The sequence below is a fragment of the Crocuta crocuta genome, unplaced genomic scaffold, assembly GCF_008692635.1.
Source record: "Crocuta crocuta isolate KB4526 unplaced genomic scaffold, BGI_CrCroc_1.0 scaffold127, whole genome shotgun sequence".
NCBI lineage: Eukaryota > Metazoa > Chordata > Mammalia > Carnivora > Hyaenidae > Crocuta > Crocuta crocuta.
In genome coordinates, this window is record NW_027532008.1 from 10476817 (window position 1) to 10483980 (window position 7164).

General features: G+C 59.1%; 1 protein-coding gene across 1 annotated transcript in view; it reads right to left on the reverse strand.

Annotated features, from left to right (window-relative positions):
• ARHGEF10L (Rho guanine nucleotide exchange factor 10 like) overlaps positions 1-7164 on the reverse strand; it is a 206112-nt gene that overhangs the window by 141513 nt on the left and 57435 nt on the right. The gene's annotated exons all lie outside the window — the stretch shown is intronic.

Here is a 7164-nt window from a genome sequence, read left to right on the forward strand (position 1 = left end):
ACCCTGACTTGCTATCTACAGCAGGGTCCTCACTGGGGAGAGAGTGCCGCCAAGGCCCACTGGGGACACCCTCCACACCCACGGATGCTGACTCTTCCCCCCACCCCCACCTCTTGCTTTACTCTCCGCCTCTGGCCTTACGCTCAGGGCTGCACGCACCTCTCTGACATCTGGAGGGCCCCGGGCTTGACGGTCAGATCGCGGCAGGCCCCGCACCCCACAGCAATAACTTCTCATGCGGGGTGCTGAGGCAGAATGCAGGCTCTCACAGGAAAACGCTCACAATATGCAATTAGGACAGAGAATGAACCATGAAACAGCATGTGGAAGAAAACCACAGTTCTGTTTTTAAAAACTGACAAATACTTGCATATATGCGTAGCAAAGAAGCTGGAGAGGAACACACGGCGGCGGCATTAAAGCTCGCTTCAGTCTATCATTTTTCAGTACTTTCTAATATTTCTACAATCAACATGTATGCCCATTACAAGAAAGCAAAAGAGAAAGGAAGCACATCTCTGGAAATCTGAAGCAGCGCGGGGCCAGCAAGGTCGCCGGTGTCCTGCGGTCGGTGCCCTGTGGGGACAGTGACACAGAGGGGCTTGCAGGCTGGCTGAGCATCGGAGAGGAGCCTCGGATACAGATATGGGACACGCACAGTGCATTTCATCCCTCCCCCTCCCCCAGGGCTCCAGCAGCCAGTCTAGCCTCCCACTTTACAGAGAGGAAGTGGAGGCTTAAGCAGATAAGGCAACCCACTGGGTCACGGAGCTCACAGGCAGACAGGATCCAAACAAGATCTCATGGGAGACCTGGGCAGGTTAAACACCGGTTCTGGAAGCCAGCCAGCTGCAGCCCCAACTGTGCCTTATCTCAGCTCTGGGCTGACATCAGGGTGAGCCACGTCCCCTCTGCACCCGTTTCCACATCTGTAAGACAGGGTTTATCACGGTGCCTGCCTTCCACGGGGACATGAGCATTCACGAGACAAGACAGGTACAACTCTTACAGCAGAGCCTGGCATGCGAAAATAATACCGCCTGGCAGAGAATGTCAGCGCCCCCACCCCCGAGGGCAGGGACTGTCGGCTGGGATCGCTGAGGCGCCCCGCACATCACGGACACGCCACAGAGCTGGATGGATGGAGGGTGGAGGTGAGGGGCAGGGAGTGCCCAGCAGTCAGCCAGCCCACTGAATACTGGCCGCCGCTGGCCCAGTGCCATCCTGGACGAGCGGCTGGGCGGGTGAGGAAACAGCAAACAGAGCCCCGCCCTCTGGCTGGGGGCTCAGGCGCCAGCACCACCTCGGGACCAGGCTCTGCACCCCTCTGAGCCTGCACGATGGGACCCAGAATGATTCCCTCTTTCCAGGTGCGTTAGTCTCCTTATTGCTGCAGGACAAATTACCACAAACCCAGTCGATTTAAAACAACACGGATGTATATCTTCCAGTCGGAGGTCAAACCTCTAACGTGGGTCTCACTGAAGGTAAAAGCGAGGTGTTAGCAGGACTGTGCTCTCCTGGAAGCGCCAAGGTGGGAGGTGGGGAATCCGTTTCCTTGGCTTTTTCCAGCTTCTGGAACCAGGCTGTATCCCTCGGCCCAGGCCCCTCCTCCATGTTCAACGCCAACAGTGTGGCATCTTTCTTTAAAAATACTTTTTAAATGTTTATTTCTTTTTGAGAGAGACAGACAGACAGACAGAGGGTGAGCAGGGGAGGGGCAGAGAGAGAGGGAAACAGAATCTGAAGCAGGGTCCAAGGTCAGAGCTGTCAGCACAGAGCCCGAAGCAGGGCTGGAACTTGGGAACGGCGAGCTCATGACCTGAGCCCAAGTCGGACGCTCCACTGACTGAGCCACCCAGGCACCCCCAGCGTGGCGTCTTTCAATCTCTCTCTGACGGGGGTCCCTCCTGCCTGTCCCCTAAGGACACCTGTGTTTCCACAGGGCCCACCTGGGTAACCCAGGAGAATCTCCCCTTCCCAGATCTTCAACTTACATCTGCCAGGTCCCTCTGCCATAGACAGTAACATGCTCATGGGTGCTGGGGGTTAGGACGTGGCACTGGGGGGAGAGGGACACTATTCTGCCCGCCACAGCTGTGAGACGTGTGGAAAGGACCACATAAAGTCCGTGCACGTGAAAACTACTGGTGTCGCGCCCCCTCTGTGCCAGGCACCAGGGATGAGAGAGGAAGAAGGCAGCGTCCGACGGCCACAAGGATCCAGGGATGGCCTTTGCCAGATTCCTGAAAGGGGACTCAGTGCAATGAACGGAGGTACATGGGGACCTTTCTTCAGGAGAGATTGTGTGGCTTTTAGACTTGGCACTTCTGTGCTGGCACTTTTATGCTCTGACCCAAAGGCTATAGCTGTGGATGCGGAAACCCCTCGTTCGTTACCAGAGGTGGGGAGGAAGAAAAACAAAAACAAAAACGAAAAGAATGCAGCTTTTCCATTTCGGGACTAGAGAGGTCTCTAATGGAAAAGGGACCTGGTCCCCGTAACCCTCTCATGAGGACCTTTTCCCCCGAGGGGCACTGACATCTTCCAGGCCTCGGATCTCACACAGAGCCCTCGCAACAAGACACAGGAGGCTGGCAATGGCCCGGATTTGTAGAAACAGTGAGTTTAAGGGCAAGCCCAGGACCATCAACAGCTCCAGACGGGAGCTGCCGCAAATCTAGCCTTGAGTGACAAGCCGGTGACGGACTTCCGCCAGGGGAAGCCCCTCCCGGGGCTGGGGGCACTCCCGCTTTGTCCAGCCGTCCCTCCCCGGACCTCCATACTCCCCACACCCACAGGCCGCAGAAGCCCCCGGCCGCCTCCAGGCCCTCCAGGGCCCTGTTTCCCCTCCATTCTGTTCAAACGCCGCTTCCCCGCACCCAGCCTGACCCTCCCAGCACACGAGGCATCCAGAGAGGATGGGGCTCCCGGGCACCTCAGGATTCCCGCTGCCCAACTGCCTCCCGGCGTCCAGGCCCAGGTGAGAGCCTCTGACCCGTCCATCTAATCTGGGTGCCCAGGAAGGGGGAGGACAGGTACGTCCAGGGGACCAGGCCCGGACAGGAGCCAAAAGCCTGACCCAGCAGGAAATACTAAGGCTGCAGGGGGCCCTGTGGGGAGGGCAGCAAAACTGGGCAGGAAAAGCAAACAACTGCAGAGGGGGCCGGTGCCCTCAGAGGTAAGAGGCTCAGGCTCGAGTCCAGGCAAAACACAGGAAGCCAGTGACCCACACGCCCTCGTTCCCAGCAATCACTGGTGCTCCGGGCTGCTTCTCCAGCCAGACTTTCCCAGCGAGAGCGCAGGGTGCCCGAGTGCATGGGCTTCAAAGTCCACCAGGAGAGGCCAAGCCCAGAGGCTCCAATGGATGGCTAAGCTTCAACGTCAGCCTCCGTTCCTCCTCTAAAAAGTGGGCAAGATCAACCACCCCGTCTCCTGCGGCAGAGGTGCCGGGAGATGAGATCACATGCAAGACGCACTTAGCTCACCAGCACCACCGGCATCAGCGGTCCCAGCCACGCGGAGCCTGCCTTCCCCGGGGCCTCCCTCAGCGCCAGAGTCAAAGGCCAGGCTCCAAGGCCCCATGCCCATTCTCATCTTCACGGAGACCCAGAAAGTTGCCTTTCAGACCGCACTCGTCCTTCTGTCAGCCAGCGCCCACCATTCATCCCATGCGATGCCTTCAGGACTCCCCCGGGCCTGGGGGTGTGCGAAGCCAGAGGACCCAGCAGCAAACACAAGACTCCCCTCCCCCACCAAAACCACCTGCACCCCAGGGAGCAGATGTGCTGGTGGGAAGACACAGCTCCACACCCTTCTAACAGAGGGGAGGGGCTGCTTTTACTCTGCTCCCGTTTTAAGGGAAGGGGCCCCACCCAGAATCACGCACGCCAGTGCCAAGGCCACTCTGCTTGGGTCCCCAGGAGCTGACTGCTTGCAAACTACTAAGAACCTAGAAGCGAAGTTAAATCCTTTAGCAGGCAAAATTCGCACCCCAATAAATACACCCACTGTCGGCTCATCCATGTGGAACTGGCCACAGCCCCCACCATGAGCCAAAGTCGGAGGTTCTGGGTCTGGACCTGGGGCCCTGAGTGCAACCCTGGAGGACAGCCTGGGTCCAACACCCAGCCTCTGGTTGGAGAGGCCCAAGGTCCTCGTCTCCGCACAGAATGAACACGAACTACCTCTGTGTAACACCGGCCACCTAACTTCCCTGAGCCTCAGTTTCCCCACCTGTGTCATGGGTCAGGACAGGATCTACTGCCTGCAGACGGGAGGCATCCGTGGGACTGGGCATCGGTGGGACTAGCTCAGCGCCTGGTACGCAGTAAACACAATCATTACCATCACTATTACTTCTGCTGCTGTTAGTATTGTTATCTGGCAACGGACGTGTCTCCTCATGGAAAGAAAAAGTGCCACCAAAGCCGAGCACTTTGAAGGTGGCTCTTGCCCAGCAGCAAGGACAGACGGGACCCCAGCCGTTCTCACTCCTCGGGACTGTTGAACAGGGTGGCCTGACCCTCACAACACCCCGGGGGGCCTCGGCCCCACTGCGCTCAGCAATGCCAGCAGCTCCGTTTATACTCCGTAGTCACATGGCTACCTCCCCGGCCAAGCTGGTCAAGGGACCAGGAAGTCCACAGACCCCAAAGTCAGACACGGACCCAAGGCCCCCGCAGAGGGGGCTCAGCCTCAGCCGGCCACAGCCAGCCTCGTCACCGCCCACCCCGCAACTACGATTCCCTTCCCCGTGCAGACTGGGGGACATGGGGTGGCTGGTGGCTGAGAGCCCAGTCAAATCAGGTCGGTCTGGCTCCCAAGGTACAGAGCCCCGAGCCTCCCTCGAACACCGAATCTTGACCAGGACCCAGAATAACAATAGCAAACACATCGGTGGCCACGCTGAGCTCCGGATCAGCATTGTATGTGGCTCACGAGGTCCGGAAGGAGAGTAGATTACCCCCATTTTCCCCAGGGGAAGTGAGGCTCGGGACGGGAAGCCACTTGCACGATGACGCACAGCTAGTGCAGAGCAAGACTCGAAGCCCGCTCCGCATGGCGCAGGGCCCAGGCTGCCAGGTGTTTCAGGACCCGGACGCCAGCCCTCACCCTACCCACCTGGCTCCTGCCTGGCAGCTGGCCAGCGGGGACTCAGGGACAGGCCCCGCTTCCCTTCCACGTGGGGGATGAGGGCCGGGACTGGAGCGCGGTGGTCCTGCAGCTGCAGCTCATCCAGGACCTGAGTGAGCACTTACTGGCGCGGTGGTCAGGAGCCTCCCAGAGGCCAGGAAAGCAGCCGGGCAGAGCCCGGGGCCACTTCCAACCCCTCAGGCAGGGGCCGTGGAGGAAGCGGGGACGATCGGTGAAAATGTCCGATCTGCTCTTTCAAAGCAGCGTCTGCTTAGAAACTATCTTTACGAAAGTCTAAAAAAAAACGGAAAGCAAAAATTTTTGCCCCTTCCTCCTGGATAAAAAGGACAGTGATCTGAATGGATTCTTCTCCCAGAAGACTGCAGAGGAGAAAATCACCTCCCCTCCAACGAGGAAAGGAGCTGGAAGTGAAGTAAACAGAGACCTGGAAGGGAGGGGGTGCCACAGGAAGCACACAGAGAGCACTGGACGAGGAGTCTGAGGTCGACGGAGTCTCACCGTATGACCTTGGACAAGTCCTGCCCCCAATCTCCCCATCTCTGAAACTAAGGGCGGGAAGGGGGGGGCCCTGGGGACTCCTACGAGGACTGATGCTCTGCAGGGGACTCACATCCCACGAGCGTCTGCCCAGGGAGGGAACCCCAAAGTGACATTTATTCAAGCCAAGTGTTGGCGAGACTCACACCCGGCAACCCGGGCCCAGCCCGAGAGGCTGAGACACTGAGCGCATGGCCTCTGTCCCTCGGGCCCCGTCACTGAGAACACAGAGCCCAGACAGGAGGCGGAGAAGAAATGAATGCAAGGTGCATATTTGGTGCGTCCTTTGACCAGCCTCTCCTATTCCTCATGATGCTCCTGGATGGGGATTACAGACAGGAAACTGAGGCTCAGAGAGGTTCGCAGGCAGCCCAAAGCCACCCAGCTGAGAGGGGCTAAGTGGGGATGTGAACCTTCAGAGCTGATGCCCTGGTGCCTCCAGGAGACGGTGTTCAAGGGGGGGTAGGGCTGCTCCAGGGCGAGTCCCAGGACAGGTAAGGGGGCTGCAGAGGGGCGGACAGCAGGTTCAAGGCTGAGACTGGGGCCCCTCTGCCTGAAACACCCTCTGAGCTACCTGCCCAGTGGGGCTGATGAAGACAACATGGTAGTGACAGTCATTCTCTGGGCCACAGAGTCACCACCTCGGCACTGCACCAGCACCGGCCAGACACCCAATCTGGCCTCCGGGACCCACAGAGACAAGGTGGGCAGGGACAGTCCTGAAGCAACAGGCTTCTCCTGGAGGGCGGTCTGCGGGAAGTAGGAGCGTCAGACCTCGAGGGTAGCGGTGCACTAGCTCATGGCCGGCTCCCCTTCCCGCCCCCCTGCCTCTGACAGTAGCTTCCTCCAGTAAACTCTCTTCCCCGACCCTCCCCTCTCCCCAGCTCTCCTCCTGGGCCCCTCCCATCGGTGTCCCTGGTTCCGTCCTTCTCTGGGCCACTCTCCTGTATCTGCATCCCTAACTCTGTTGACTTCCTGGCTTACCCCGGAGGGCTGTAACCCCTGGGAGATCAGAACTCCCCACGCAGGCGCAGGCGCAGAGTTGCTGATTCATTTCAGATCCCCAGCCGGGGAGGAGAGGCCACCATACCTCTGGCCCAGCAGCAATCCCCCCAGGGCCCACCCACTCCAGGTAGCAAATGCCGGGATCTGCACTCGAATCCAGGGCTGCCTTGGCTCCAGGGCCCCAGGCGGCAGCAAAATGCATCTCAGAGAAGGCTGGCCAGCAACACCTGCCTGAGTACCAGGCCCCTGGGCTCTGAATACCAGAAGACAAAAGGAGATTCAAATACCCCTCCCCTCACCCAGCAGGGTGGCCTGGATTTAAAGTCAGGGCCCTCGATCCACCACTAAAGATTCTGTTGTTCAGGGGCGCCTGGGTGGCTTAGTCGGATTAAGCGTCCGACTTTCGCTTAGGTCATGATCTCGCGGTTCGTGGGTTCGAGCCCCGCGTCGGGCTCTGTGCTGACT